The 13,939-nt window shown below is 34.8% G+C and overlaps 1 long non-coding RNA gene across 1 annotated transcript; it reads right to left on the bottom strand.

The window, feature by feature from the left end:
- Positions 1-126: 126 nt before the first annotated feature.
- Positions 127-8,202, bottom strand: LOC138186298 (uncharacterized). Its single transcript, XR_011174857.1, has 3 exons — positions 7,933-8,202; positions 540-594; positions 127-204 (listed from the first exon to the last, which is right to left on the bottom strand). It is a non-coding gene; the product is annotated as an uncharacterized LOC138186298 (long non-coding RNA).
- Positions 8,203-13,939: the final 5,737 nt, after the last annotated feature.

Below are 13,939 nucleotides of genomic sequence, written 5' to 3'. Positions count from 1 at the left end.
TTCGATCTAACTAATTTCTCTTCTTATTTAACTGACATTTAACCCTTAACTGACATGATCCGTTAATGTTACCCTAATTGTATTATACAGTAACCTATGAGAGTACTTGAACATTTATCATAGAAAACGAAACTTTTTGAAATATTGTTAATATTGCCATAAAGCACAATTATCATGGTGATATTGCTAAAGTTTGAAACTGATCTGGAAATGTATAAAGAAGCTACAAATTACTCAACAGTTAATAATTAGCCTGTTTATCGCTCGAATATGAATATATTCTACAAGAACTAAAGAATGTAAAATGTAAAACTGTCCTGGCAGAATTCCTGCCGGAGAAAGATTTTCTTTTCGAATTTACACTCAAAGGATGTCTTGCAATTTATAAGAACTAATTTCGAAAGTAATTTTTTGTAAATCCATAGAACTAAATGCAGCGTTACGCAGTGCAAGTAAGCAAGGGAGCGAGTTTCTTATTGCGAACTCCGTGTAACTTCTCGGTTACTTGCGAGTTTACATTTATATGCTGCCACCTTTACCTCGATATCGTGGAAAAGAATCTTGAACTTCTGCATCGAACCGCTGTCGAATAACCTGAAACAAAATTGTGAGGTGAATAACGTTATGTGCAAGGCGTTGAACGTAGAAGGAGAAAATTTCCCTCTTCTTCCAATATGAGCCGCAAACGCGAAACGACCTGCGTAATTTAATTTTACAAGCTGAGAGGTGTACACGTATAATATCCCTCTCAATATGTTCGCCCGAAGCAGATCTGATAAAAAGATCCTTTCAGATCTATTATTGTATTCGATAGAGAAAATTGGTTCCGACATCAAGCTGCTTTCACGAATGGATATTGCTACATTGCAAGGGTAATCAGACGTGACAAATCTCAATCGCTGGATTATCATAAACGTTAAACGTAAACATAATATTGATTGTGACTCTTCGATTAAGAAAGAAGCGATATAAAACCTTCAGATTATTGAAGTTACCTTAACTGATATTGTTTTTACCATATAATTGTATTATATGTTTATTTGTATCTGTTGATTTTCTCACTTTTCTCTTAGTTGCCAAAGCAAGGTTCATTTTGTTTTATTGCTTTCCTTTAATAAATTTGAATCATAAAGTCTTTCGAGAAAACAAAATCCTAAATTAACTTTTTTTACAAAAATCTTTAGGTTCTATGTGAGACCTGTAATGATGTAGTCGGTGGTGTATCGACTTTAATCTCTATGCTCGTTCTTATTAATTTTTAACGTCGATACATCCAAGAATGTTAATAATTATGCGAGTCGAATTATGTAAGAAAATAATACATAATAATTATAATTGTAATTTGTTTGATGGTATATAATGTATAATAAACACACTGTAAAATAACTTTATATGGAGATTGCAAAAAAGATATTCTAACATTTTCTTTATTGTACGAAGAAATAGGTAGTAAATTTTCAAGCGATGCCATCGTGAAACTAGGACTGCCTGCATCGTAATAGCCCGCCGGAATTATAATTTAGTCGTACACGCGCGCCGAAATAAAGCTTAGAACCGATCGATAGCGAAATAACGAGTGGTTAGTAGCAATAGCGCTCGTAATACTATTCGGCTGATGGAGTGTACGGCGTACTTTACTATCGAAACTGCTCGAAATAAACCCATGCAGACACTTAACCTCATTGATCGGTATGGATAGTTCGCCGCTTATAAGTAGAAAACATGGCTCTGTCCACTTATTGCTAAAATTCAATCAAATAGAAGTCTTCTCTCAAATGCTTTCATAATCGAGCTGGTCGCGTTTATTGGCCGTTTTTGCCTTTTAATATATCGAGCGATTGGTTATTATCACAAAGGTTTCGTGCATTAATTATTCTGTTACCTCCTTCAGTAATAAATCGATAACTTCAATTAACATTTGAAACTAATAACGTCGTTATAGTCTATATTCCTTTCTTTCAATTTCTTGTGAGCCCACTTATTGTGAATCCTATTGAGTCTTCTCCTCCACTTTCCAGGTACATATTCTTTTTGTAAATATGTAAAATTCGCTCAATATTCTTTGCGTTATCGATAGATCGTATAATTATCTCTGAAGTATGTTTTTTATTCCATTTAAATCGACAGCTTTTATTGCATAAATATCAAGCAATAATTCAAAATCTCCCTTTAAAAATATTTCCATTAATTGATAGAAATCGGTGAGAAAGGTACATATGGTAACGAAAATTTCTCTCAACCATATAGACAATTAAACGAATCGGAATTTGATTAGAATATTTTAATGCTGGACTATGTATAATAGACTATTTATACAAAGTTATATTTTCATGAACTTATCTAAAGAATTTGAAACTGAATCCGCTAAATATTACGAGTACTACTTGTCTATCAATAAATGTCCAGCCAACATTTTTACCATACTGCGTCTCACTTTCATCGTCTGAACATCCCACTAGTTTATCTCGACGCCTGAATACCAAAATCGCATTAGACACACAACACGCGCAAGAATATCGTTTAACTGACATTTAAGTAATACAATATTCACCATGTCCATGATTCTCGCTTTTCCACCTTATCTTCGCACAATAAATACATAATTCGTTGACCGAATCTCGTTTCAGCGCAGCGTCCGGTTCGCTTATTACACGCTATTGCTATGATACCGGGTGCAGAAAAAATTCACGACTAGCTGCGTGCTTGGTGAATAAATCGGGAGATTAATCTTTGGAAATGCAACCGGCGGCGAAAGAGAATCGAGAAGAGAAGAGAAGCGAAGAGAGAGAGAGAGAGGGAGTGGGTGGATGGGTGGCACCCACAAGAGAGGGTGACGATTGTCAGAGAGACCGATGGGGACGAAAGGGCCGCGAGGCAATATTTTCACTTCGCCCTTGTTCTTTCCTTCTCTTTTTCGTCTCTACGGCGTCGTTGCAGCCTTCTCTCCTCTCTTCCCACGTTTTGTCCTGCTCGCTCCAATCGAAAACACTCCACGCCAAATGAAAATCTATCGATCGCGTTGCCCTGTAGGCGGATTTAATTTAATTTGCCACACTGTTGTCGCCCGGGACTGTCAAGGAGCCATGCAGAGGAACGAAGAGAGAAGAAAAGACGGAGAAGGGGGTTTGAACGATCGGGATTGTGGAGAGAACTGTTGCTTGTTCGGCCAGTTTGAATACTTTTGAAAGCTGATGCGTAGAGTAGGTCAGTGAACGAAAGTGGTTACTATGAAATATTGTCTCAGCTGTGCTCTCTTGCCTTTCCTTATACATATATATATTATATATATATATATATATATATATATATATATATATATATAATATATATATATATATATTATTATATATGTATTATATATGTATTATATATATATATATATATATAAAATACAGCTTCAATAATTATTTTTACGTGTATTATTCTTGGGTTATAAAGGAAATTTAATTTATTCTCCAATATAATTTGCAACATAATTTTTGCCTGTAAAGTTTCCTTGAACAGACTGTTAGCTCTTTTTTCGTTTGAAATAAAAGACAACAAGTAACAAAAACACTAACATGTAACAAAACTATATACAAATATTAATAATATTTCTAAAAATGATGTTTCTGTTAAATAGGGTCATTTCTCGGAAAAGTACACGTACTTATACAATATATGCGTTTTCTTTTTAATTATGAATTACTTGTTATCTTATCCTATCATTTTACTGCATGACTCGTTTGTAAAATCGATTATCAGTGAAAATAAATAAATAAATAATAAAAGAACTGATTTTATCAGAATTCGGAAAATATATTGAAAAAAGAAATAAAATACGCAAGTATGAGAAACTTTTAAGACTATTCGAGATCGTATCTAGAAGTATCAATTTCATAAGGAAACGGATGACGATAAAAATTACGTGTATGAACGAATCTTTGACAGACAATGCATAGTTGTATGGGCTAGCGGTCTGGCACAGGGAAAAGAAAGACTTCATGGCGAGATATATTGTCCCTGTATTCATTTTTATTACTCCAGTGATTTAAACTTTATCTCAGCGTGCCACTTGCTTACGTGTAGTGGACCTTCCAAATAAACGATACGATGCGCGGTAAGGTTTTCAATCTCGCGGTTTCCCTTTTTCTCCATGTAAGCTGCTTTTCGGGACAGGGATAGCATTTTTATCGATGGATAAAAAAGGGGTCGAGAATAGCCATCGACAATGGAGTATCGAACGGCCACAGGAAGGTATTAATGCCTTATAAATGTCAAAAATATATAATACTTATTTGTATCTCCTTTCTATCGCACTAGCAAATTTTTATTTATGTAAGAAGTATTAATAGACTTCCTTCTACTGAAAGTTGTTGGTAAAATTTATATTAAGTAATTGTAGAAGACACATTTCTAAAGTATTTCCATGATGTAAGAGATTCCTTCATTCTAAAAATATGTGAAACAGGAAAGGCTGTTTATCTTCTACTTAACACGAATCTGCAAACTTGCAAATATAAATTATTAGTGCATTGGTATTAGTATTATGCAAATTCAATGTCCAATTCTTCGTAGATATTTCATGAAATGCAGACTTAAGTATCGAACTTGTAAGCAAGATACGCGCGATCTTAGCGAAAAATCCTGATGCGTGGAATTGATATCAACGATCGTGGTGATCGTCGATAAAACGACAGCATAAACTTTCCTATCTCGACGACGACGTCAAGGCAATAAATATCGTTGAATGATTGTACCAGCGAATACACCACGATGAGTCTTGATAATCCAACGGGGCTGCACGAAAAGAATAACACGAAGAGAAGCGACGGGAGTCGGAGGAACTCATTTACATATCAATTCGTTCATTGACATCTGAGTAAAATTCAAACAATAGCGGCGACCAATTCAATCGTATCGTTCCATTAACTGAGCATTCAATTCAGAGCACCGACTGAAATTCGTATTTCACCTCTGATACCATAAACACGACACGCGCAATACTATTTACTTATCATATTATGTTATATATATAGATACTTTTGGATGTACGTTAAAAAAATAAATGTAAATTTTTTTATTAAAGTGGAATAAAAAGCACGTCGCATAAAACATGAATTTTCTTATTTTAATAAAGTGCCACGAAAGTTGTTGGAAATATAAATTTAGCATTTGGGGAGGTAGTCTTTAGTATAAATGTTTTTAACAAAGTTAACATCAACTTTTGTTCAGATCAAAGTATGTACAATTATAGATTTTTTTTATTAGTAATTGCTTGTCTTGCTACATATTAGAAGCTAGTTGCGCCACTGTGAAAGTAATTGGTGTAAACTGATCATTTGGTTGTTTCAACAGTAGTTCTCGTGCTATTATTTTGTACATCTTTATTGTAATTATAATTATTCGTAAATCGACACGGCTGATCGTAATTACGGATTTCAATCTCTTCAGGCGGATTCTTTCCGTGGATTCGGGATTCTACTCGAATGAATCGCACTGCGTGTACGCATTTGGATGCAGCTGAGTGAGCGCGAGCACACTTGAGAGAGATAATTCACGAGATAAATTCACGTGGGGGAGAAACGGTGCCCATAGCGATATTCAAATTCAAGAAACACCCGAGTGCAAATGTACACCGTAGCAGAAACTTTTCGCGGCTGCGCCTGCCGTGCGGAAACTTTACGGCGAAGAGTTCTCCGCAAGCCCCGAAAGAAGCTTACATTAGTTACGGTTATGGTTGCGCGCCCGGTTTTTTTTTTCTTTTCCACGTTGGAGAAATACTTTAAGATCAATAAAACCGGTCGAACCGACACAAAGTCGATGTAACTCGACGGGTCATGTTCAACATTCTCGTCACGTCATCCGCGGCGCGCCCTCGTGGAAGATAAAACGCGCGGAAGTAAAAGGAGATCCGCTCAAATGTCTGGAAATACTGATTGCGATAAGAGTAAACTTGTTACGCGATGAGGTGTGTTGAGGTCGCGAATAAGAAACGTGGTTGAGAACTGCGATATGTTTTGTTTTGTTTCTACTCTGTGCTGTCCTTTAGGTTTTAAGAATTCCAGCTATTAATAATTTAATTAATTGTATAAATAGCGTTTGGATAATTCTAGATTTACTTGGGTATGTCAAGACCAGAATGTAAGAAATAAATTTGATGGTTTCTGAAATATCCGATCGTTTATAATATTTTTGCATAGAGATTTCTATAATCTGAGCTCTTTATACAATAATTGATCAGTTAATAATATTACTAACTTGTTACCAAAACGTTGTCATTGCAGTACTGTAAGAAGTAAATGTTAGGTTAGGTTTTGTTGTCAGATTTTCTTTGCATATTTGTAACTTTATTTAAGTGAGCGAATAATTAAAATATATTTGTATTTTAGTAGTCAAAACATATACTGTACAAAATGATGTAACATTGCTGAAAAAATTATCTTTTGCAAAATTGAACTAATATTAGTAATAAAATTTGACAAGCTGGCAGTAATAAATTACTATCAGTACCAATGAATATTCCCGCACAGTAGTAACAAGTTCAGTAATAAATCAACTATAAAATTTCACATTTCATATAATAAAGAAACATACGAAAATCTTTAAAAAGCTAAGTATTTCAAGTATGCAAATTCAAGTATGCAATACGTTTAATCCTCCTTTTATTAAAGCAAATCGCGATTTCCAATTCCAACAAGAACAAAAACGTATTTATTAAAAACACTTAAATCCAAATATTAAAAGAAGTCATCTCGAACTATTTTGTTTTCACCATATACAATTTTCACAACAATAACAAGGACTGTACTTACGAAGTGACACAAAAACTAAAGAAATTCTCATTGGATTTATCCATACTAATCTTATGCACGATTTCCAACGCAACCTGTTTCGCACAATGTTCGTTCGCAATATTCCGTCCCAATGGAAACTGTTATGAAATTTTACCTGATACGCCATCTTAAAGTTTCCCTTCCAACAAAATTGCTCAACTGCTAGGAGTCTCGAAAATTCCGGGATATCGTTGAGCATTCCGTACAAAAACACTCCATTAGAAATTACAATGAGACTATTAACGCAACCTGCGTAAGTTGCGTTGCATTCTCATAATTTGATCTCAGTAGTTATAATGAAAAGCTGAATGTAATCATTAATATAAATGAAGTCTTTAAAAGAAAAATAGTACGTGTGATAAAACTTTTAATTTGAGAAAATTAAGTTTAACGGAAGCAATGCAAACATCAATAGGATTTCAAGCATTAAAATATATTGTTATACATATTATGAAAAATAATTAAAAATTCATTGTATAAATATATATAATAAAAATATGGTAGATGCAAAAGCCATATATATATTATAATATAATATGTAATTACGTATTGTAATTACGTATATTACTATATTATATATGTAAAATACACCTATAACCCATGTAAAATATGACGTATTAAATTTAGAAGAATTGCATAAAACAATTCAATTTAAAGGCAGCTGGATGGTGGAACCGTTATGATATCCAATCCAAAGGAACAATTACGGCAAATGCTAGGAAGTCACGATGGTGTAGTTTAAAAGCAGCCATTATGAAAAAGGCTCATCTGCAAAGTGTTGCGTGTGCCAGTGTAATGTAAAACCGATGAGCACACTATAGGAATATAATTTGGTAATTGCACCTTGAGAAGAAGAGATTTTTTAATAAATACTTGACTATGATTTAGATAAGTAATCACATAGGGTTCCTATTATACAGATATCAGGAAATTTAAGGGATGCAAGCATAACAAAATTGCGTTTTCGTCTTTCATTTCTAGTTATATAGACAATTAAAAATCGGTCAAAATACTCCTGCACGAGAGAAAATCTTCTTACGCAAACGAAAGGAGGTTAGTCTAAGCAACGAGACGCACAGTGATCGTCAATTCTAACGATACATGGACAGTAGCTTACCTCGTACAAGTCGTAGAGAAGACCATGGTATTCAGAGACGTATACTGCAATTATCCCGTCCACGAGTTTACCAGATGAGTTTCTTTCTCTCGTTCCAAGTTAGACAAATGTGTCTGTGATACTGAATGCTGCCAGTAGGGCTACGAATTATTGTACGATGTTTGTAAATATCGATCTAGAGAAAGATTCGTGTAAGCGCTGCGTAGAAGATGAATGTTTTTGTTGATGTATACATTTTTTTGTCTAGATCGTTAATCTGTAACTGCGTGCAATTGTTAACTGTGTACCTGCTTGTGCCATCGGCTCGTGTGTCCCCCCTACCCCCACCACTTTGGAAGTTTCTCGACGAAACTAAGATACAAGGAGTCATTCAGTCGTCTCATTTCGATCGATAACATGGATCGCGTTGCGTCAGGTTTGTAATGTATTATAACCTGTTGGTGGCGTCGGTTCTTTATTACTGTCATTAGTATATTTTTCGCATTATTCATTACTATATTTTTTACTATCGTTTATATCTCGTTATTAATATTTATCGTCTATTTATTACATAATACTGTTACCGATAGCTTCTATTGTAAGCTTTCGTAACGAAATTTGAGTTTGATTGTGTTTTCATTTAATTATTTTATGTATTTGTTTTGACTTGCAGTTATTTTTTGTGTAGGTTATTTATCGATAGCAGGGATAATATAGAAGTAACAGAAATATCAATATATGGACGCAACGACGATTAATGATGGATCCGATGAATCTTCATGGAAATTTGGTAATGTTTAATTTATTTTAACTAAGACAGCTGCATATGAGCAATTCTATTGTCTTTTTATTCGATCATGGGTAACATTTGATATACAATTTATATTTATTTTGAAATATATTTGATACATATTTCATAATAGATAATTTCGTAATTATTTGGAATACTAAGATGAAAGCAAATACGATTAAAATAATCATTGTTCCATTTCGGATATATGAAATCATTCTCTTATTTCAAACAAACTTGTAAGGAATTATTTTATTGTTTCAATGTAATTCGCGATATAGAGTTCTTGATAATTTAAAGATAGCTCCATGTAGACAGTTTGAAACATAGAAATTTTAATAATAATAGCTTTAACTTATTTCGATAGGGATCATAACATTCACATATAGAATTCAAATTATTTTACTATATTGTGTGAATTCGCTATAGTTAACGTCATATATTGCAACTTCGTAACTTATATCCTTTTCATAGAGGTGGCGCGCAAGTAGACTCAAGTACTTCAGAGCAAGATCTCGCATGTGTTTCTGTAGTATTATTTAAGTATATTTAGTTGTGAACTTGTGAATTCTTCCAAATATTTTCAACTATTTATAACACGCGACTATAATGTATTAGTGAAGTGTATATTTTACATTCTAGTAAAGAACATTCACAGTATAATTCTGCAAATGATTGCATTGCATTCACGGTATTCGTAAACATTTGTTAGATATCGAGAAATATCTTATAATTTTAAACTAATATTTTTCATACATATTCCAATTTTTTAATAATAATCTCTTAAGTGTGAAAAGAAAAGTAGCAGTATTTTCTAAATAAAAGTTCGATAGAGAAAAGAAGAAAAACATCGAAACAATATTTCGCTTCTTTTTTAATCCCCACCCCACCCCACCCCACCCATAAACAACTTTATTTTTAGAGTAAGCAAATATTTAGATTTTTACGTAGGTGTGATTTATAGTAAGGTAGGCTACTTTGAGGTCGTAATCTAAGTGAGTAGGTAAGGTGTAGGTAGTAAATATTTGACATAGTAGTAAGAAGTATGGCATCGTAGTAAAAGCATGGCATTGTAGAATGTATATATTATGTAACGGTTAATTCTATATGGCACATATTTCATCTTATTTATTCTCTTGTCCTTTTTATTTAACTCTTAATCATAATTATTATAACCGTAATCAATTAGTTTTCACTTCCACGGCAATAAAAGTCGAAAATTTTCATGTAATTTCCATGAGTAAGCAGATTTAATGTATGATAATATAACAATCTAACATTTCTTTTACAAAACATCGTGAAGGGTCGTTTACGTCTCGGAATATCATGGTTTTCTTCTCTACGATTAAATCTGGGAATCTTCATAGAGCCAACTATCATAACATTACACATTTACGAGCAGAACAGGGTACAATTCAACAAGATTAACTGTCAGTATAATAGCGCCGATTAAATTCTAGGAAACTGCTAGGGGGTGTGTGCATCGCAGTGATCGGATACCACGAGTATGTATAGCGTAAATCAGACCATGCTTGGGGCGATGAAATTTGAGCAGCCATTAAAACAATGCCCTCTTAAATAATTTAGAATCAGTTGGTGGATCAAACGAAATTAATTGATGTAATAAACGCCTAAATGTTAGGGTAATTTGAGAGTTTGGCCGTTGATGAAGATTTTATGACATGATTTGCTAAATAACGTGTGAGAAATATGATCTAAAATTGGAATTAATTAACTTTATTACAAACGCTACTTCTCTGTGAAACATGTAAAGCAGGCATAGGTTCTTATTCCCTTAGAGGAAGTATCTTAGCTTTAATTACTTGTGTACATTTATAAATGTTATAGAAGTTATTATAAATTCGTTATAAAATATAACATTTCTAGAAAAATACATATAGCTACTATCTTAGAATATGACGAAAAGAAAACTAGTAGATACAATACTCTTGTTCGAGAACGGACAAAAGGACAACATTGGAAGAAGAAAACAGAGAAAAACGAAGAGAAAATGGAAAAAAAGGATCGAATAAAAAAGAGGAAACAGCGAGAAGGGAACAAGAATGAAAGGACAAAGAAAATAAATGAGAAGAGGGTTGACACAAAGGATAGAATAAAAAAGTTAACGGCAAGCAAAACATCGGAAAAATTTACAGACTGAGAAGGTGTGAAGAACCAAACGGTACAAGAGAGAAAGTTAAAGAAAAAAAAGGCGGATAAAAATAAAACGGATCGCAAAATCGCACGTAAATTCCGCGGTTCCTGGTGCACACACGCGACGTTGACAAGTGTTCGTATGTATCGTCGGAGAAAGGGATGAACGTAACGGGTTAAAACAAAAACTAGCCGGACGAGAAGGGGTGGAGACAGCTCGGGGAAACGCCGCGTCGTTTTTCGTTAAATGCTTGCCTAACGAATCCGCTGGCTCGTCCGGCTTTTGACGCGCTTGTTGTTCGTACCGTGAGCGAACAATTACCCCCGACTCCTCCGTGAAAACTGGCCGAAAACGAAAAAAAAAAAGAAAAAAAACGAGGTAGCTCGAGGTTGGGGGAGGCAGCATCGAAAAACAGAATGATTAATCGTAGTGGGCTCGCGCACGTGTACTCTCGCCCCTTTTCCAGGTGTAGAGCGCGAGATTCAACAATGCTGGAAAATGAAGAGCCTCCGGTTACGGGACGTGGAGATATTCTTTCTGGCATTTATACGCTTTCAAGTTATGACAATAAAAGGGATAGTGAAAATTGGCAAATAGCGGTACTGGAGATTCTGTTAGAGACGCGGTCAATGATGTGATAAGTTTTAAAAAGATACGATGCTCATACTAAAATTTTTCTGGGAGAACTTCTGAGGAATGGAATGTTGGTAGATTTAGTAGTGGGTAATCTGATTATTGGTATGCTCAGATTTTTGTACTAATTTATTAGGTAAAACTTTTAATGATATTGACGTTTCTAAGACTATATTTTTTTATTTATTCAATTAGAACAATTTATTCACTAGAACAGAATTCTTTAAAATCCACCTTAAATTATTCCATTCATAAAGTATGCAATATGTAAAATGAATTTCATTACAATTGGAGATTTTTTTTATACATAAAGCTTTAATCGATAATGTTATTAGTGCCAATGGCGCATTGCTGCTTTCCCTTTGAATCGTATCTTTACTTTAATCATTGACTGTAATATGATTCCAATTTGAAATAAACGCGAGTGCATGGTAGGAAACTGTAAATGACTGCTTTCTGCTCCACTGTTTCATTAAGCATAAGCGTTTTGAAATCGGAAATCGTAAATCGTAAATCCAATCGCATAATGCATAGTAAACTGCTTCAAATTGCTGGTTACGTGTATTACTATCGCACCGAGTCTCTAAAAATTCCAGAAGAGATTAATGCAATTAGTGGAATACTCGATGAATATCTAGAGATTTTGTTTTATTACTTTGAAAAAGATGAAATTAATTTACCAATGAAAATAGAAGTAGATGTACTATATATTCGTTAATTCTATTATTCGAAACGAAACTATTTGACTAATTTAATTAAAGACTGTAAAGAATCATGTGTCGCGACCATAAAGTTTAGACGTGCATTGTTCCAGGAGTGCTTTAAGCGAGATAAAATAAGTCATCGATAGGATTATTTATCTAGCAACAAAGTAGGCTAGCTCTATTCACACAATAGTAGATTTTATAAATTTATTCCATAACATATCATGATTGACATATATGGTTCATTGTTTGTTGTCGCTTTAAATTCGGCGAATCGAGCAATTTGGCTGTAAAAAGGAAGATTAGAAATATCAAGTTCGAATTAATTTTTATTATCGATTCTCTAATCGAACAAAATCGACTGTCATAAAGAACGACATGCGCGAATTTAACAAATACATACGAATTTTCATTTGGCATCAGAACTACATAGAATCGAATTCATCTGAAATCTGATTAAAGTCTTACATCCTCTATTAAAACGATACTTGGAGTGAGTAATTTTACCAGGGTATTTACCAGGTTGCAAAGGAGTGTACGGGGTGTGCATCAACGAGGTAAAGCATCCTGAACAGACGGACGTACTCGTACAATGGGCACTCGAATGTTTTTCGAGTGGTCCCTGAATAGGTTCGCCCATCTCGAAGGGAAGAGCCTCGAGTGCACGACAATTTCACTAAAATTTGCACGAGGAAGTGGAAACGGTTAAAGAGGCCGTTACAACCGCTCCTGTTCACGTTCTCCTTGTCCGACCCTGCTACAGTCATTGCAATACTATTTTGTCCTATGTTCGCGGTTCGTGGAACTTAAAGAGCGGTGGTGCAATCGCGTAGTTTCTTTTAGTCCCTTCGGAATCGAGTAGAAAAAAACGTGCGGGCGATTAACAGCCCGCTCGGTTCGTTACGACACCGTTTCAACCCCTCCCTTTTGCCCCCTCTCCCTGCCTGACACCCTTTCTAGTTGGTGAAAGGAACAGAAGTTTGAGCATCGTAACGTTCATTTTGCCGCGAGCGCGCGAAACATCTCGAGCTTTGATCTCTATGGAAACGGAGACGGTGAACGTGGAATTGGACTCGATTACTTCCCTCGCCTCCCTAGCTTTAGGAGCTGCTATATAATGATTCGCTTCTTTTTCCGCTTCGTATTTGTTCAGCCAGTTTTGAAGATAATTGAGAAATTGAAGTTACGGGGTAATGAAGGTAAATGCCAAAAGTGAACATTTCTAATAAAAACAAAAACAGTGTTTCGACACCGATCTTCCTCTTTATCAGTTTTTAAACACAATGAAAGTTTATCTATGCTATTGAAAGCTAAAGGACACGAAGAAGGGGCCAATAGCTGGCCCTATGGATTATTTTGATTTCAAAAAAATTACAGATTCCGTACGTAAAGCTGCGATATCTCGGATCGTGTCGAGGAAATTGAGATCCTAAACGTTTAAGAAAATAGGGACTCCGGGAGGCTGGTTACAAAATAAAGAGAGGGTGCTGTTTAACGATACGGAAATAGCTATTTCGAAAGTAGATGCGCGATAATAGCGGTACAAGCGGCCAAAATTGCGGGTATCTACTCGACGTGTCGTGAAAATTACGTCGGCGCGAGATCATGATGAGTTTCGAGAGCCTAATAACAATAACAAGTTTGCCGATGCTTCCGGGCTACGAGAAGGATAGTTTAGGTTACCGCGGCTTGGTAGATAAGCTAGATTTATGCGGCGAATACAGAAGTTCGTCGTCAGATTACGAT

This window comes from Bombus flavifrons, chromosome 13 (genome assembly GCF_040668555.2).
Source record: "Bombus flavifrons isolate JBK064 chromosome 13, iyBomFlav1_principal, whole genome shotgun sequence".
NCBI classification, from domain to species: Eukaryota; Metazoa; Arthropoda; class Insecta; order Hymenoptera; family Apidae; genus Bombus; species Bombus flavifrons.
Note: the sequence above shows the minus strand (reverse complement) of the source record. Positions and strands in the feature narration are given on the sequence as shown.